The sequence below is a fragment of the Prenolepis imparis genome, unplaced genomic scaffold (genome assembly GCF_030444845.1).
Source record: "Prenolepis imparis isolate NDT839.2.m4 unplaced genomic scaffold, iyPreImpa1.0 SCAF_75, whole genome shotgun sequence".
Lineage (NCBI taxonomy): Eukaryota > Metazoa > Arthropoda > Insecta > Hymenoptera > Formicidae > Prenolepis > Prenolepis imparis.
In genome coordinates, this window is record NW_028141233.1 from 46,044 (window position 1) to 62,804 (window position 16,761).

Genomic DNA, 16,761 nt, shown 5'->3' on the forward strand with positions numbered 1-16,761 from the left:
CCTTTAGCTGTGCGTTTATCAACCAGCCAAAAAGATATAAGAAGAAGCTGTGCGCTTAAGACAAAAAAGAATTAACGTGGAAAGGAAACGTGGAAAGGAGGATCATCATTTATATTCATTGCACTGATTTTGAGGCAATCGAAGTAGTAGAGAATATATATTGCAGGTAACAAAAAAGTCGTAATTTTGATAGTTTTTAAGCACTGTTTTACCTTTTACTGTTTTATTTTGTTTTTTAATGAGCGAAGATTTACTCGGACATAAATTTTACAAGTAGTGGCGAGGGCTCGTGAAAAAGGAAACAATATATATCAGAGTTATATCAGATATTTTATTTGCGACGCTGATCGATATTTTTGAACGTCACACAGAAAAAATAATAATTCCTCTATTTGCGCATAACCTCGAATCTTGCATCCACGTTCCCACATGGTGATTTTGCTCCGCCTGGCACTTTTTCCTGTTTTTTACAAGCCAATACAAACGCCAACAATAAATTTCTTTCGCACACGTTGGAATGTGAGTGCAAAATTCGAGGTTATGCGCAAATAGAGGAATTGTTATTTTCTCTATGTGACGCTGGTTCAAAAGTATCGATCAGCGTCGCAGATAAAATATCAACTCTGATATAACTCTGATATATATTGTTTTCTTTTTCATGAGCCCTCGCCACTACTTGTAAAATTTATGTCCGAGTGGATCTTCGCTCATTGACTTTCTCTCATGTTTCACTAATATCATTCACGCAATCTCGCTCCTCGGATGATTCAACCGTAACGTCGTTTTCATGATCTATTAGATGCTGATCATTGAAAAGAATTGTATCACAAATTGCAAAGTATCTTTGAAGAATTTTCACGGTCGCGATAGATGAGTCCCGAGTCCTCTTTCCATCAATTGCATTAAAAATAACGCTGAATCCTCTTTACCATATCCTGACAGAGACCACTTAATTGTTATCCTTGAAAAATGATAACACATGAAGCGTATGCGCTGAAGTCTTTAAAAGGATGATTCACTTCTTGCTAACAGCATTCAAGCAAAAGCAGCAATGCAGAAAGTGTTTCTTATTCTTTGCGTGAATTAGAAGTGCAAAATAGACTGTCTCAAATAGATATATTATAAACAATACGAGATAATAAATCGGGAAGAACACAGTGAGAAAAATAATTTTCGCATTTTTCTTATAATATATAGTTTCCTCTTTGTTTTTTAAATGTCTTAAGACATACATACACACTTGTGTATATTTAATAATCTAATGAATCAAAATATGTTGTAAAATATATATGTTTGAATCACTTATTTTACATTTGTTGCTTATACATTAATTGCTTTTTAATTGTCTATTACGATCATGATAAATTAGAAGAACCATTATTGATAAACATTTAGTGATATTATACGATCGCGATAATAAATTTTATTTTTGTCTAAATTGATGATCACATATTTAATACCGGCCAAATATTACCTTCAGGTTTTTTCAACATAAGACCCTGCGCACAATAGAGAAAATATTAGGAATATAAATTATTTTAAAATAAATAAAATTGAAAAAACTCTGATATACAAATACAAATTCGAATATAAAGGGCTAATAAATTAGTAAGAACTCTTTATACTCGAATATGTATTTGTATATCAGAGTTTTTTCGATTTTATTATTTTAAAATAATTCTTATTCCTAATATTTAATATTTATTCCTCTATTGTGTGCAGGGCCTAACTTTCATCAAAGTGCATCGAATGCGCTCAAAATTTTACAATTTTTGTAATTTTTTGCAATTGCGTATGTCTTATATTAGGATCATAAAAATAGACTTACTAACAAAGCTTCAGGTTTTTTGGGTAATCATTTTTCCACAACATTGAAAAAACAACAGTTTATGGCCTGGATTGCCACAACTGCATATTTGTGCTTTTACACATTTCTTTGATTTTATATTACACAATATGGCATGGTAATCCCAAAGATGAGAATTATAAAATGATTGTTATCCTGAATACGATATACATTGTCATTGCGAGTCATCGTCATTTTTTTTAATTATAAAAATTATTCAATTATAATTAATAAATATTTATTAATAATTTGATATTAAATTCCATTAAATTAATTTTAGAATTAAATATTTCAATTTAATTTAAATAGTTAAATTTTTAAAAATTTGATTTGTAATATCAAAGATATTAATTTTAATTTTAAATTATTATATTATATTATTTATTTATAAAACTTTTTATTTTATAGAATTATTTTATTTTAATATTTTTATTATTTAATATAAATTTATTTTTTGAATGGAAAAAATTGTTTTCATTAAATTCAATTAATATTATTTTATATAACTTTTATATTTTTAAGAATCGTCTCATTTATCATTTCATTAATAATTATATGTTGTAGAAGAAAATATATATTTATAGAAAAAATAAAATACAATTTATTTATTTAATATTATTGATGAAGTGGAAATATAATAAACAAATCTGTCGGAAAATTGTTATTTAGGACAATAACAATGAGTTTGTATTTCTTATCATTATGAGTACAGTGGTCCCTGTCTAGAATAGTGATAGAATAGTGATGAGAAATACAAACTCATTGTTATCGTCCTAAATAACAAATACTTAGTCATTATGATTTTATAGCATAGCATATTTCATAGCATTCCAATTTGATTATACCGCAATAAAATTTAATAGATAAAATGCGGAAAAGTTGTTGAAATATTTCTAACCGACACATCCGAAGACTTGCAGAACAAGAAGCTAACGCATTAATGGATTCACTTTTTGAATCGCCTCCGCGAGATGTACCACAAACTAGTTCTACTACAGTTAACAATGAGAGGCTAGAAATGCAAGAACTACTTGGTATGGAAGTAGATGATCAGGAGATGGAAGGGATTGAAGAGCAGCAAAATACTCAAGAGGTTGAAAGGGAGGTAGAGGAGGAAGCAGACCAGGATTTAGAAGAAGAACGGGAGCAAGAACTGATAGCGGCTGATGATTATCAGGAAATGGATGCAGTAAACGATGAAAGTGCGCAAGACACATCGGATGAGTCTGAAAGTGATTACAATATTCTTGAAGAAGATAATTTGAAAAAATTTCTTTCGAATTGGTCTGTTCAGTATAACATACCACACGTAGCGTTGAAACCACTGCTACGGAAATTGAAACGATATCCTGTACATGCAAATTTGCCTTTGGATCCGCGGTCATTATTAAGTACACCGAGAAATACAGAAACAAGAATTGTTTCTCCCGGAGAATATTGCCATGTAGGCCTATTAAAGGGCGTTGAATCTATCGTAAAGCATATGTCGATTGTTCCGGAAGGCGTGATCAAAATATCCATCAATATCGACGGTCTATCATTATCGAAATCATCGTCAAAACAGTTGTGGCCCATATTGGGATCAGTAAAGCCATATAAAAACGTATTTGTAATCGGTATATATTGCGGGGAGAAAAAACCTACAAATGTTAACGATTTTTTACAAGATTTCGTGACTGAAGCGAAACAATTATGTACGGAAGGAATACTTGTGAACAATATTCGTATACAATGTGCCATCGACTCCTTAATATGTGACATGCCCGCTAAGTCATTTGTTTTATGCACTAAAGGACATTCGGGGTATTCAAGCTGTCCTACTTGCATTGTCGAAGGCGACTTAGTTAACAGAAGGGTGTGTTTTCCACAAATCCATGCTCCTGCAAGAACGGATGATGATTTTCGGAATAAAACCGACGAAGAATACCATCACCGAGGGATTACTAGTTGTTTGGTAGAAATTCCGGGGTTTGGTCCAGTCACGAACGTTCCACATGACCCCATGCATTTACTAGATTTGGGTATCATCCGTAGAATGCTAAACCTATTATTAGACGGCGACTTGGAATATCGGCTTTCGCATATCGAAGTAGAACGGATATCTTCTCGTTTGGGTGAGATAGAATCATATATTCCAGTTGATTTTGCAAGAAAGCCAAGATCACTGAAATTTATCAAGTTGTGGAAGGCTACTGAATTAAGACAAATTCTTCTATACACAGGGCCAGTGGTATTGCGATCATTGCGCAGCGACATCTATAACCATTTCATGACACTACATGTGACAGTAAGAATTATGAGCGACGAAAAATGCCACGAATTATTAGATTATGCACAAGAACTCGTGGAACATTTTATTTTGTCATTTAAATTATTGTATGGAACTCATAATGTATCAGCAAACGTTCATCAAGCTGTGCACCTCATTTCTTGTGTGAAGAAATTTGGTCCGATTCAGCATTTTAGTGCGTCAAATTTTTTTTATAATTTACAAGGTTTTTAGATTACCCGTCCCATTCTTTTTTTGGAAACTTGATATAATTCGAAATTGATGAAAAAATTTAGGTTTGTTTCGGGAAAAAGACAATATATAGATTTTTCGGGTAGGTAGGTGTAACGAAATATTTTTCACCAACTTCCAGTCACATTGTTTTTTAGTTTAAAAAAAATGTGACTGGAAGTTGGTGAAAAATATTTCGTTACACCTACCTACCAGAAAAATCTATATATTGTCTTTTTCCCGAAACAAACCTAAATTTTTTCATCAATTTCGAATTATATCAAGTTTCCAAAAAAAGAGTGGGGCGGGTAATCTAAAAACCTTGTAAATTATAAAAAAATTTGACGTATAGTCTAAATGTTCAATTAAAAGGAAATTCTGTTAAATTCGTTCTCAAGAATAAAATATTTCCTTCAATATACTAAATAGTTTTTTTCACCGTCTCATTTGGTCTGAAACATCCTGTATAGTAAATATTGTAAAAGAACTCCTTTCAATGTTTTCACGATTATTTAAGGAAATGAAGCAGCTGCTCTTAAACACTGTGAGGAAAACGTGAACTTGCGTGAAACTTCTTGTACTAAATTTTCTTCTACATTCCAAAAGGGCGGGAAGATGGGGAAAAATAAAAATGGAGGCAAACTTGGAGGTGTAGGTAAGTATATCGTAAAAATGAATGATTTATAAATAAATGCATTGTCTGTTTATTATATGGAATAATTATTTCGAAATCGCAGTGAAAATAGTTGCAAATAATGTGCCAAGTACACCAAAATCCGATTCTGAGCTGAGCGGTCATGAGATCTTTTCAGAGAATGAAGAGCCTGTTCGATCATTGGATGGCAAAGAAATGGCATCTAGTGCCATCGGTACAGAGAAAGGTTCGTGTATTATTAATGAAAGTTCCTAAAGGAGTGGGCGATTTTTTAGGAATTATTGTCTCATAATTTCGGATGTTTTGAACTACAAAGATGCACATTTTAAAATCAAATTAAACTCTTCATTCGGCTGTAACAGCAATTGTTGAAAAGCTCTCAAATCTCATTACGCCGTAGTGCCAGAAAGGAATGTAATAAACCAGAACTAATACTTAATTTCAACTCAATCATTAGAGTTCGCATCCTCGGCGTAGTGCGATTTCAGGATTTTTTCGTGTTTGGTTCATTTGATTTTAAAATACATATTTTTGCAATTCAAAATATTCCAAATTTTAGGAAAAAATCACATTTAAAAAAAATTCCATTTTGTTTTTATAGTTTTTTTTAAACGTTCATAAAGATAGAATAACTCACTATAAGTATGTAATGAACATTTCTAATTTCATTAATAAATTTAATTTATTTATCCGTAGAATTATTCCATGGCGATTCTATACAGTCCCTAAAAAACGCAGGAACAAAGTTTGGGTACCCGGATAAATTCTTGAACGTACCAACCAGTTCTTCAACAAATGGTGAGATTAACAAGAGTTGTTAAAAAATCAACAATAAATTATAATTAATTTTTTCTATTCTATCTAATATTTAACATTTTCTATACATTATAGATCCTATAGAATATTACCGATTCATCGCTCGGAAATTAATTTCTCTGAATCTGCAAGTGACAGCTCTAAAAGAAGGGCAAAAGAAAATACTAGAAAAATTCGAGTGCATTTCGGAACAAAAAAATCGCCAACCTCAAAGTCTCGAAGAAATCGAAACCATCGACATTTGGTACAACCTTCCATTGAAAGATGAAGCGGCTCTACAAAAATTGGAACATAAGCTCAAGGAGGATGAGAAATATAGAAAAAAATTGGTAAATATAAATCCCCCACAAAATATGGAGTAATCATTTTTAGACAAAATTAAAATTAGGGCCACCGCACAAGCTTTAATGCGTTACGTTACGTTAAGTATTGACCTTAGACTTAAAGTACATAATCTTAAACTTTAGTCAACGCACAAAAAAAATCGTTACCGTAGACCGGAACGTAATGTAACTTAACGTAACGATTTTCTTTGTGCGTTGACTAAAGTTTAAGATTACGTACGAGTTTAAATCTAAGGTCAGTACTTAACATAATGTAACGCGTTACGGAAAAGCTTATGCGGTGGCCCTTACACACACACACACACATACACACACACATACACACACGCGCGCGCGCGCGCGCGTGTATAAGGATTATTTAAATATATAACATTCATTATGTTACAACAGGTTAAGGAGTTGGCAAACATAGGAGGTCGCGATATGAAGAATTTCGCTTTAAAAATAATGCGACAAACATTTACAAACGAACTTGCCATTTATTATAGCTGGGTCGGGGGCAAGAAGAAAAACGTATTTTCAGACCTAATGATATGCAAAGTGATACTTGGTAAGTTATGAATTATCAATTATGAAGTGTAAAAATTTGCAGTTAATATATGATTTAAAATATATCAATTAGATTATTAAAATAACATTGTTTCAGCTGCGCTGAAAAAACATTACCAGAACTTAATGGAGGAAGAAATGTCAGCTCCAATCAAAATTTGGCTCGCTCACGCCAAAGAGCGATGCTCAAAAGCTCCACTAAACGCGCAGAATTAATTTTTTGTTTTTTTCTTTTGTTTTAATTACTTTGACTGTTATAACAAAGTAAAAAGTTCAATATTTTATGTTTTAAACGCTGGACTTTTGAGTGATATATTTTTTATTCCTTTGTTCGTCACTTTTGTTCGCGTTACTTGGTACAAAATTATATAAAGTATTTAAAGAAGTGCAATTATATGTGATATGTAATTATTAAGAGATTATTTTTAAATAATTTTATACATAAAACTGTAAACTGACTTACAGTATAATATAATATTATAAAACCTACATTATGAACTTCGTAATTATTCTAATTTTTTAATGTTTTCAGGGTATTTAGAAAAAAATTATATATATTATATATTCTGAGAATATTCAAATAATCTTACGTCTGATATACATAGGATATACTCAGAAGATACTCAGGATATTCCGATGTCCTCCCTTACATTGTTCTCTGGATATTTTCAGAATATCGTCTACGATATTCTGAGAATATACGTCGAATATTAGAATATACTAGGGAATATTGTTAGCATATTTCCTAGAATATTCTGAGAATATTCTAAAAATATCATTGACGATATTCTGAGGATATCTTGAGAACAATGTTCCTGCGGACATAGGAATATTCTGAGTATATTCTGAGCACATTATAATATATATGGAGTATATCCTACGTATATCGGACGTGACATTTTTAGAATATTCTCAGAATATTCTCAGAATATCATGTGCTATCTGGGAAATAATAAGACGAATTCATTGGTGTAAAGAAAACATAGTTGCTTTTAAGAAAAAGTATAAAACTCGCAATATGCAGTCTTATATTTTTTCTTAAAAGTAATGTGTTTTCTGTACACCAATGGATTTATCTTATTATTCTATATAAAAATATTAAGATAAGATTACTGAAAACTGAATGTTTCATAAGATATGTTGTATTCTTTGTCAAAATACTGTAACTTTGAAGCTCCTGTCACTCGAAAAATAGTAAAAAAAAATTTTTTTATTATAATGTTTTGGAAAGCTCACGAGATAAGCTACAAGTATATGTAATAAAAAATAGGAAGTTTCATTTAAAAAAATTGAAGGTGATCTTTATATGACCTTCAAACGACTATGCAAAGTCAAACTAATAACACCATCTTATCTATACCCCTTGAAACCCTATAACTTTTGTCTAAAACATTTTTTTAAAAACCTTATCATTTCGAGATATGAGCCTATTCTAATTAAAAAATGGAACATCCTGTATATATACAATTATATGAATATTATTATACATGTGTGAACAAATATAATCCTTAAAAATTTACCTTTTTTTAAAAAAAAATGTAAAAAAAGGGCGCCAAGTGCAGTATTTATATTTATTATTAATAATTGTTTACAATACATAAACAACTCATGTAGACGTAATTTTAAAATCTACAGCACATTGTCATCTATCAAGCATCTGTCATCATTTTCACACAATAAAAAGGTTATTGAATTACGGTCGCGATTCATAAAATCGATACGCGAGTGTCACTGATGTCATCTCTTGTCAAACGGTTTAGTCGTAAATTTTTCCGACGTTTTTTAATGAAAAATTCTAACATCAATATTTTACATGATGATATCTCCGTTCATGATATTTATAGAGTAATAATAAAGATCATTTTATTATATAATTTAATCCCAAGTTTTTGATTAAACTTAACAAGAACTCAATCGGTTCAGCCGTTACTGAGGACCAATAATCTGAGGTACTCTCAAATAAATGACTTGCGTAAAGATACACGGTCCGTCTCGTCGCTACGCCTGACTTGGCGCGAAACACTACTGTGTCTCTTGATTTATAATATTGTACATTTATCTGTTTGTATGTTTTTATGAGCGGTTACTTATTTTTCAAGTGATGAGTGCTAATTAATACATACTATGTATATAATTATTTTAGATAAATCAAAGGAACGGAAAGTTGATACTAAAGGATATATTTCTTTTCTTTTTTTGTCAATTCATATATATATATATATATATGTATATATATGTTTAAATCAACATATAATTAAATATTTGACACATAATTTTATAAAAAAATTAATTTAAAATTAATTTAAAAGGTTTAGGAAAAATAATGATCATTAAAAGAAGATACTTTTGGCAATTGTTGTTTATCTGTCCATATTTATTGTTTATTTATTAATTTTTAAAATAAAAATTAAATAATTTATTAATATTAATTATTTATTAATATTAATATTAATATTAATATTTATTTAATATTATTGATTATTTATCAATTTATTTATTAATTTATTAATATTAATTTTTTTTATAATATTTTATTTATTTTATTTTTATAATTATATATTGTACATCATTTTATGCAACCTATTTTAATGTTTGATATTTATATCTTGCATGTTAATTTATAGAACGTTGAATAATAAACAAGATGTTATTATTTCAAATAAAAATAATGAAATAGAGATGATTACTTTTGCGATAGATGAGATGTTAGAATCAATTAAACTTGAGGATTCCACTGTGTAAACTTTTTTATTTATTTTAATTCATATAATAAAAAATACACACGCATTTATATTTATTTATCTGCACATTTTACTTTTTAAAAAATAAATATTGTATCTCAGTAGTTAATAAATTCTAATCCATTATTTATATAATGTATATAAGTGTGTGTGTGTGCGTGCATATAGGAGGTATCTCACAACCTCCGTACAATATTTTATTAGTGTGTTCTAGAGGTAAAAAATAGAATAAAAAATTCTAATACAAAAATGTTGAGGCTGCAACAGTTTTTGAGTTATAAGCGATCAAAATTTGCCAATGATATACACGCACTGAATTACACATGTATACGCGTACCGATTTGTCATCTATTATTGGTTTTATTATTTTTAAAATAAAATAAGCTGTGCAGAAAAATCAATATCACACTACCTTGAAAAAATCAATAACAGATGACAGATCGATAGGCGTGTATGTTTACTTACGGACGCGCGAGTTCTAAGCTATATCATTGACAAATTTTGATCGTTTATAATTCAAAAACTATTGTAGCCTCAACATTTTTGTATTAGAATTTTTTATTCTATTTTACTTCTAGCATATACGCTAATAAAATGTTGTACAAAGGTGAGATATCCTGTAAATATATGTATATATATATTTAAATTTCTTAATTTTCTGAAAAGTAAAAAGATGATTTTAAAATCTTTTTTAGAGAGGTTATTGATTTCATTGATGAGATTGATGGTCCGAAAATTGTTGGCAAAGCACAACATTATCGATTGCTAAAAATTATTTTAAATAATAATAGTCGTCATCGAATTCAAATAGTGGTATAAAATGCTGAAATCGAGCGGATTCAGTTTCACATAAAACCAAATCGAATAATTAATAAATTTTTTAAGAAAGATCTTATTTATCTTTAACACAACTATTAATATTTATATATTATTGTTTACTTGGATTGCATTATCTGTTTATTTTTATTAATGTAAATAATTAATTTTTATATATATATAAGATTATATATATATATATATATATATATATATATATGTATACACTACCGTCAGAAAGTTTAAGACCAAAGTAATAAATAAAGATCCTCGAAAGAATAATTTATTTTTACACGTTAAAATATGATATTCCGCTGATTGTTTCTTTTTTTTATTAATAGCTAGAAGATCATTACAACACCATAAAAGTAAAAATAGCTTGCTTTATTTTTTAGAAAGAAATAATAAATAAAATTAACAAATTTTTTTGGTCTTAAACTTTCTGACGGTAGTGTATAAATGTGTGTGTGTGTGTGTGTGTGTAAGAGTTTTATAAGAGTATTAATGTTATATTATTGTAATTCTTTCTTGTTTATTGCATATAAATAAATAAAAATGTTATATTTTATTAGCTATTATTTTATATTACACAATTTTGATGAATTGCATAGTATAAAGAAACAATCACGCTAACATAATTAATTATTACTTGTAATATACTAAATAAATTTCAATATAAATATAAATATAAATAAGTTATTTAGTGCAAAGCAACATACATCAGTCGCGCATTCGATTATCAATAACGCGCGTTCCGTGGCAGGGCTGTGTATAAAGTGGCAGAGACTGTGTCTAGCTCAGCCGTAGCGAAAGGGTTAAACTTAATATTTTATTTTCCTAACTTGATGAGAAATATTTACTTTTAAAAATTAAAAAAATACATAAATATTTATCAATCGGTTCTCATTACAACGCAATGTACAATACTTGGGACATTGTCGTTTGCGAATGCAAAATCAATCCGTTCAAGCTATCAAACAAATCTCAGTATCAAACAAATCTCGTTTGAGATCCGAGCCATTACTTCAACGTCCTTTTACATGCAACTTTATATATTCGACGTTAGATATATTTGCATGAATGTTACTCACCGTTGGCAGCTGTGTTCCTCCAATTTTCGATGATCTCGTAACAGCACTATTATCACCACTATACTGTCATTATACGTTTTCATATCTGAAGGATTTTATGTCTGTAATGGATAGGTATACTCCAAATTCTTTCTGAATTTGCCTCATCTAGTTCGCATTTTACAGATTAACGTTGTTAATGTCGATTTGTCCTTTTCTAAAGGTAGGTTCAATTTTAGATACCAACGGTTTTTCTTCTTAAACTCTCCTACAATTTTGTAAAATAAGTATATTTTATTATTTACAGTATATACACACATATAAACAGGATGTCCCTAAACTGGCGATAAAGATTTTAATGACAAATTCTTTGTAATATTTCAAGACAAAAATTCTAATACGAAAATATCGGGGCTATAGTATTTTTCAAATAATAAAAGTTTAAAGATTACGAATGACGAGCTAGACTTTTGTGTGCTCAGAGAATAACTTTGTTTTTATTGATTATAATTTCATCGTGGAGACAGCTAAATATGACAACTGACACATATCAATATCGATATATTAAACTATGGAATAAAAACGTTTTTAACTGTTCTTATGATTCATTACGGAGAAACAGAAATACATTTTTAATGAAATCTTGAATATTTTTACAATAATACTATTATCAAAAGCATCCGATTCATGGAATCGTAACTGGCAATAGTGAAATTATTGTAGAATTCATAATCTTTAAACTTTTCCTATTTGAAAAATGCTATATCCTCGACATTTTCGTGTTAGAAATTTTGTCTTCAAAATATTACAAAGAATTTATAATTAAAATCTTTATCGCCAGTTTAGAGACACTCCGTATATGTATAAATATATTATATTTAACACATTATTAAAATATATAAATATTTAATATATTAAAATATAAAAGTACTACAAATTATATTAGAACCTATAATCACAAAAATAAAGAAATATATTTTCTTATAATTATGAATATTACATTGTTTATTGAAATATGTGCGTGATATATGAATGTAAAATATATATAGCTATATATATATATATTATATGTATATGTATTTGAATTTAAAATTAAAAAAACATGACTTAATTATTTTAAAAATTAACTGTTTCGCAGATAAAAATAAATACTATTTTTCTATCTACTTATTATATTTTAATTCAATATGTTTATAAATATTTGTTATAGATAAAGATATCCTTTTATCTACAATAAATATTTATAACATTTTAAATTAAAATATAAGTACATAGAAAATGTTTATTTTTATATATATATTTTGCATAAACATAACATATACATTTATGTTATATTACATGACATATAGAAATATGTAATATATACATTTATTTTATATTGCATTACAGGAAAATATCTAATATATATACGTTTATATTACATTACATAATATGAAAACATATGTAATACATATGTCTATGTTATGTTACAGTAACATATCATTTGAAATATATTTAACATATAAATAATACATCTCAAAGTTGCTGACATAGAGCCGTACCAGAACATTTACCTGTATAAGTAATATTACATGTAACATTCATGACAGTCGTGTAATATTACATACATGTCTATGTTACATGTTGTGGTTTGCTGGGATGCAAGTATCGATTTTACATGCCTTTTTTAGAAAAGGATTATTTTAATATATTAATATATTATATTTTAATAATGTTATTATATAATATAAACTATACAGCCAAAAAAGTTGTACACTTGAAAAGTAGTAAAAAATTGTAAAAGTTTAAAAATTTATAACTTAACTAATAATTATAATATCGAGGTGTTTAAAAAACAAAAAAAAAGCTTGAAGTCTGTAGTTTGAGAAAATTTTAGTGCCATTACGTGGAATGATTAGTTTTACAATGGCGAATGACAGAGTGAGAACCTGCAAAACTGATAGAAAGTCCACTTTCCTGAATTGCACAGTGTGAATCAATTGATGTAGGTAGCTCAATGGGATAAAAAAAATTGAAATTCAAACTTTTCTCTTTAGAATGTGCTTTTTTTTTTATCTTTTCTTTCTTTTATGCGGGGAAATCCTCATGGATACCCTCCGATTCCCGAGGAAATAGTGCCGAAACGGCGAAAACCCCGTGAATATCCTACTCGGACTTGTTTACGCGAGATGCCCGGCACGATTTGCAGCACTTCAGGACAAGCTTTATTTTCGTTTTTTAAATACCTTGATATCATAATTATTAGCTGAGTATTTAATTCTTGAACTTTCACAGTTTTTTTACTACTTTTTTTAAACGTACCGTTTTTCTTGTTTGTATGGTCGAGTGTATATAGGACAAAGTATGCTAAATCGTACTCCCAAAGGTAAATATTAAAATTGCAATAAAACTATCAAAAAAGTGACAAAATTTTTTTATTTATTTGAAACTATGGTTTTTTGTCAACGATATACGCGCAACATTAACACAAATTTATCATTGTTTCATATCGTAAAATAAAAATTAAAAAAAATATCTAATACGATTTACAATACGCCGGTTTGCTGAATTGTACCCATGAATTTTTAAATCATACTTCTAACAATAAAATTAAAATATTCTAACAAAAATGAAGTTTTATTTTCTACGAAAGTTCTCAGTCTGCAACAAAACATATCTATAAGAAAATGTCATATTTATAATTATAAATTCTCTTAAAAAATTTAACAAAAATATTTTTTGTATCATACAAAAATATAAATAAGTATTACCTCAATATAATTGTAAAATTTGATAACATTTTCTTCAATTGTCTATCTAAATATAGAGTAAAAAAACCAATGCCTAAATAAAAAAATTAATTTAGTAAATCATAGCAGTACGATATAGGAAAAAGTTAGTGGTACGTTTTACCGAACTTGCCTTGTGAATAAAAATTTGTGAATAAAAAAATAATCTTGAAACTTTTTGCCGATTTTTCAACAGTTCCATTATAGGATTAAATAAGATGAAAAAATGATTTAATAATAAGTTTAATTGCTTATCTTTCTCAATGTGATAGCTTAAGCACGGGGTGCCGAATATTACATGAAAATCACGCAAAATAAATTTATAAACTCAGTAACGGATTGCTTGAGAAGAAAACAAACATTGCGGCATTCGAGGGAGGCTAGCTGCAATACAACAGCGTTAACACATTAAAATATTTTAACTCTGATTACAAAATACAGTAGAGATACGATTTAACGAACGGTACGATTTAGCATATTTTCCCCTAATTAATAAGCATTATAATGATATATTATTGGCATAACTTTACTATTTTTATTAATTTCCAAATAGATATCGAAAAAAACCTCATGTAAAAGAAGTGATACCGATACAAGAACGATTGAAACATAGAATCTTACGAAATCTACTTACATTGGTGGTGTCACATTTGTTCTGTTTACATTATGTAGCATCAGATAGCATCCTTCTTCGTGTACCTGTCCAGTTTTAATCGCCTTGTTATAAGCATGCACACGCTGTCAAAATAAAGATCGTCACGATCACTTCCAAGGGATGCAAAATCGACTACGCATCTCGAATCTGCGCACCAATATCGTGCCCCCTTTGGCCTTACAGTGCAAAATCTGCAATATATCATTAATATATATCATTAATATATATTAGATAATAAATTAGCCGGAAAAGCCGAATTTTGCTTGGTACGATGCCAAGACTGAATTTCGGAACATTTTAAATATAAAATAGTCAATATAAATATTTAGAAATCAATTGGCTATAAGAGCCGTACGCGGATGTTGATGCGTCGATTCCAACGAAAATTAATTTTTCGTTGAGATTAAATATTTGTGCACGGGGCACGAATTTTGGTTGGTACACTGCCAAGACTTATTCGGAATAATCTCTTAGTGATAAAATAGTCAATTGAGATTTTCAATCAAAATTATGTAGGTGTATGGGAATTGTTAAGAAAATATTACGAGAATGAAATAACAGTTATTTGCAAGCGACATGTTCAATGTTTTTTTTAATTACCGCAATTTAATGAAAAAGAATTTGAATAGCATAACAAAAAGACACAAAGAAGAGCATACTGAAATGTTAGAAAATTTAACGACAGATACTATAATTGAGTTTTTGCAATGCCGATGTCAAGTTCTAGAACGAGCATCTCTAAGCGATATTTCCAAAAAAAGCAAATCAAGGTTTAATAACAATGAGAAGAACGATGATAATCACATACAGTCGTTCGAATCGAGATTTCAATGCAAAATATTGTCAACAACGGTTCAGGAATGTCAATGTTATTTATATCAAGGACAACATTTGATTTATTTCTGTAATCAACTTTTAAATTTATCTGTTGAAAATAAAATCCAAACGGTCAAACCATTAAAATTGTGCATTAATTATCTTTCTGCAACGATTATTTCGTCGTAAAATGCAAATTAAGTTTGTGCCAAACAAGCGAAGGCAGTCATAATACCTCATTATCATCAAACTAAGGAGACGGCGAGTTCAATTAAATCCGTTGAATAGCAGGTTCAATACCAGAACATTTGAAAATCAATTAAACAATTGTTTATCTTTTCTTATAGTTATATACGTTTGTCAGTATAAGAATCCGTTGACAATACATTATTAAAATTTCGGGAATTTAGAATAGCCTATCGATAAACGATGTCAACCGAAAACACGAAGCCGAAAAATCATTTTGTAAATACGATAAGTCGAAATATCTCGGAACGGTTTGTTGTTAGATTTTGACCTTTTTGAGAGAACGAAGAAAGGCTTGGCGAATCGAGAGAAATAACGATGAAACGATTAACAATTTCGTTTAACTAACGCGTGCCTTTTTTATAAAAAAAGTAATTTTCTAGAGTTTATGCATACATAAGAAACAATAAAATATTACTCACTGGCTACCACGAGGCAAGACCGATCGACAGCTGAGACTAGGCGACTAGACGTTCTACGCACGGGATGCGAACTTCCCATCTATACAATACGACGCGCACGGAGTGACTGACTTCACTGATTGACTTTCTTGCTCGCTGCTCGCAGGCTCGCTTGCTATTTCGTTATCTCGGCCGTTTCCGTAAACGCTCGGCCGCACTCACAATCAGCTGCCGCTAGCCCATGCTCAACTGTGTTGGACACATCGACATATAGAATGGCTGGCAGTGGAAGGGGAGCCGCACGAGTAGAGTGAGAGGCAAACAGTCAAATAATATGAAGTTACGTTCCGTCTCTTTCTAATATAACCTGATTAGTTGGCGACATGACATCGACGGTTTTACGATGTTTTTATTTATAAATATTAAAGATTTGATAAATAGAATAAAAAACTTTATTTACAAGATTAAAATAATTAAACGGTAATTAATAGTAAAACAATAAAACAAAAACAATAATATATAAATATATAATGTAAAA

General features: G+C 29.2%; 1 long non-coding RNA gene across 1 annotated transcript; it reads right to left on the bottom strand.

The window, feature by feature from the left end:
• Positions 1-11,438: 11,438 nt before the first annotated feature.
• Positions 11,439-16,390, bottom strand: LOC145947404 (uncharacterized). Its single transcript, XR_014427166.1, has 3 exons — positions 16,245-16,390; positions 14,740-14,951; positions 11,439-11,605 (listed from the first exon to the last, which is right to left on the bottom strand). It is a non-coding gene; the product is annotated as an uncharacterized LOC145947404 (long non-coding RNA).
• Between the last annotated feature and the right edge of the window lie 371 nt (positions 16,391-16,761).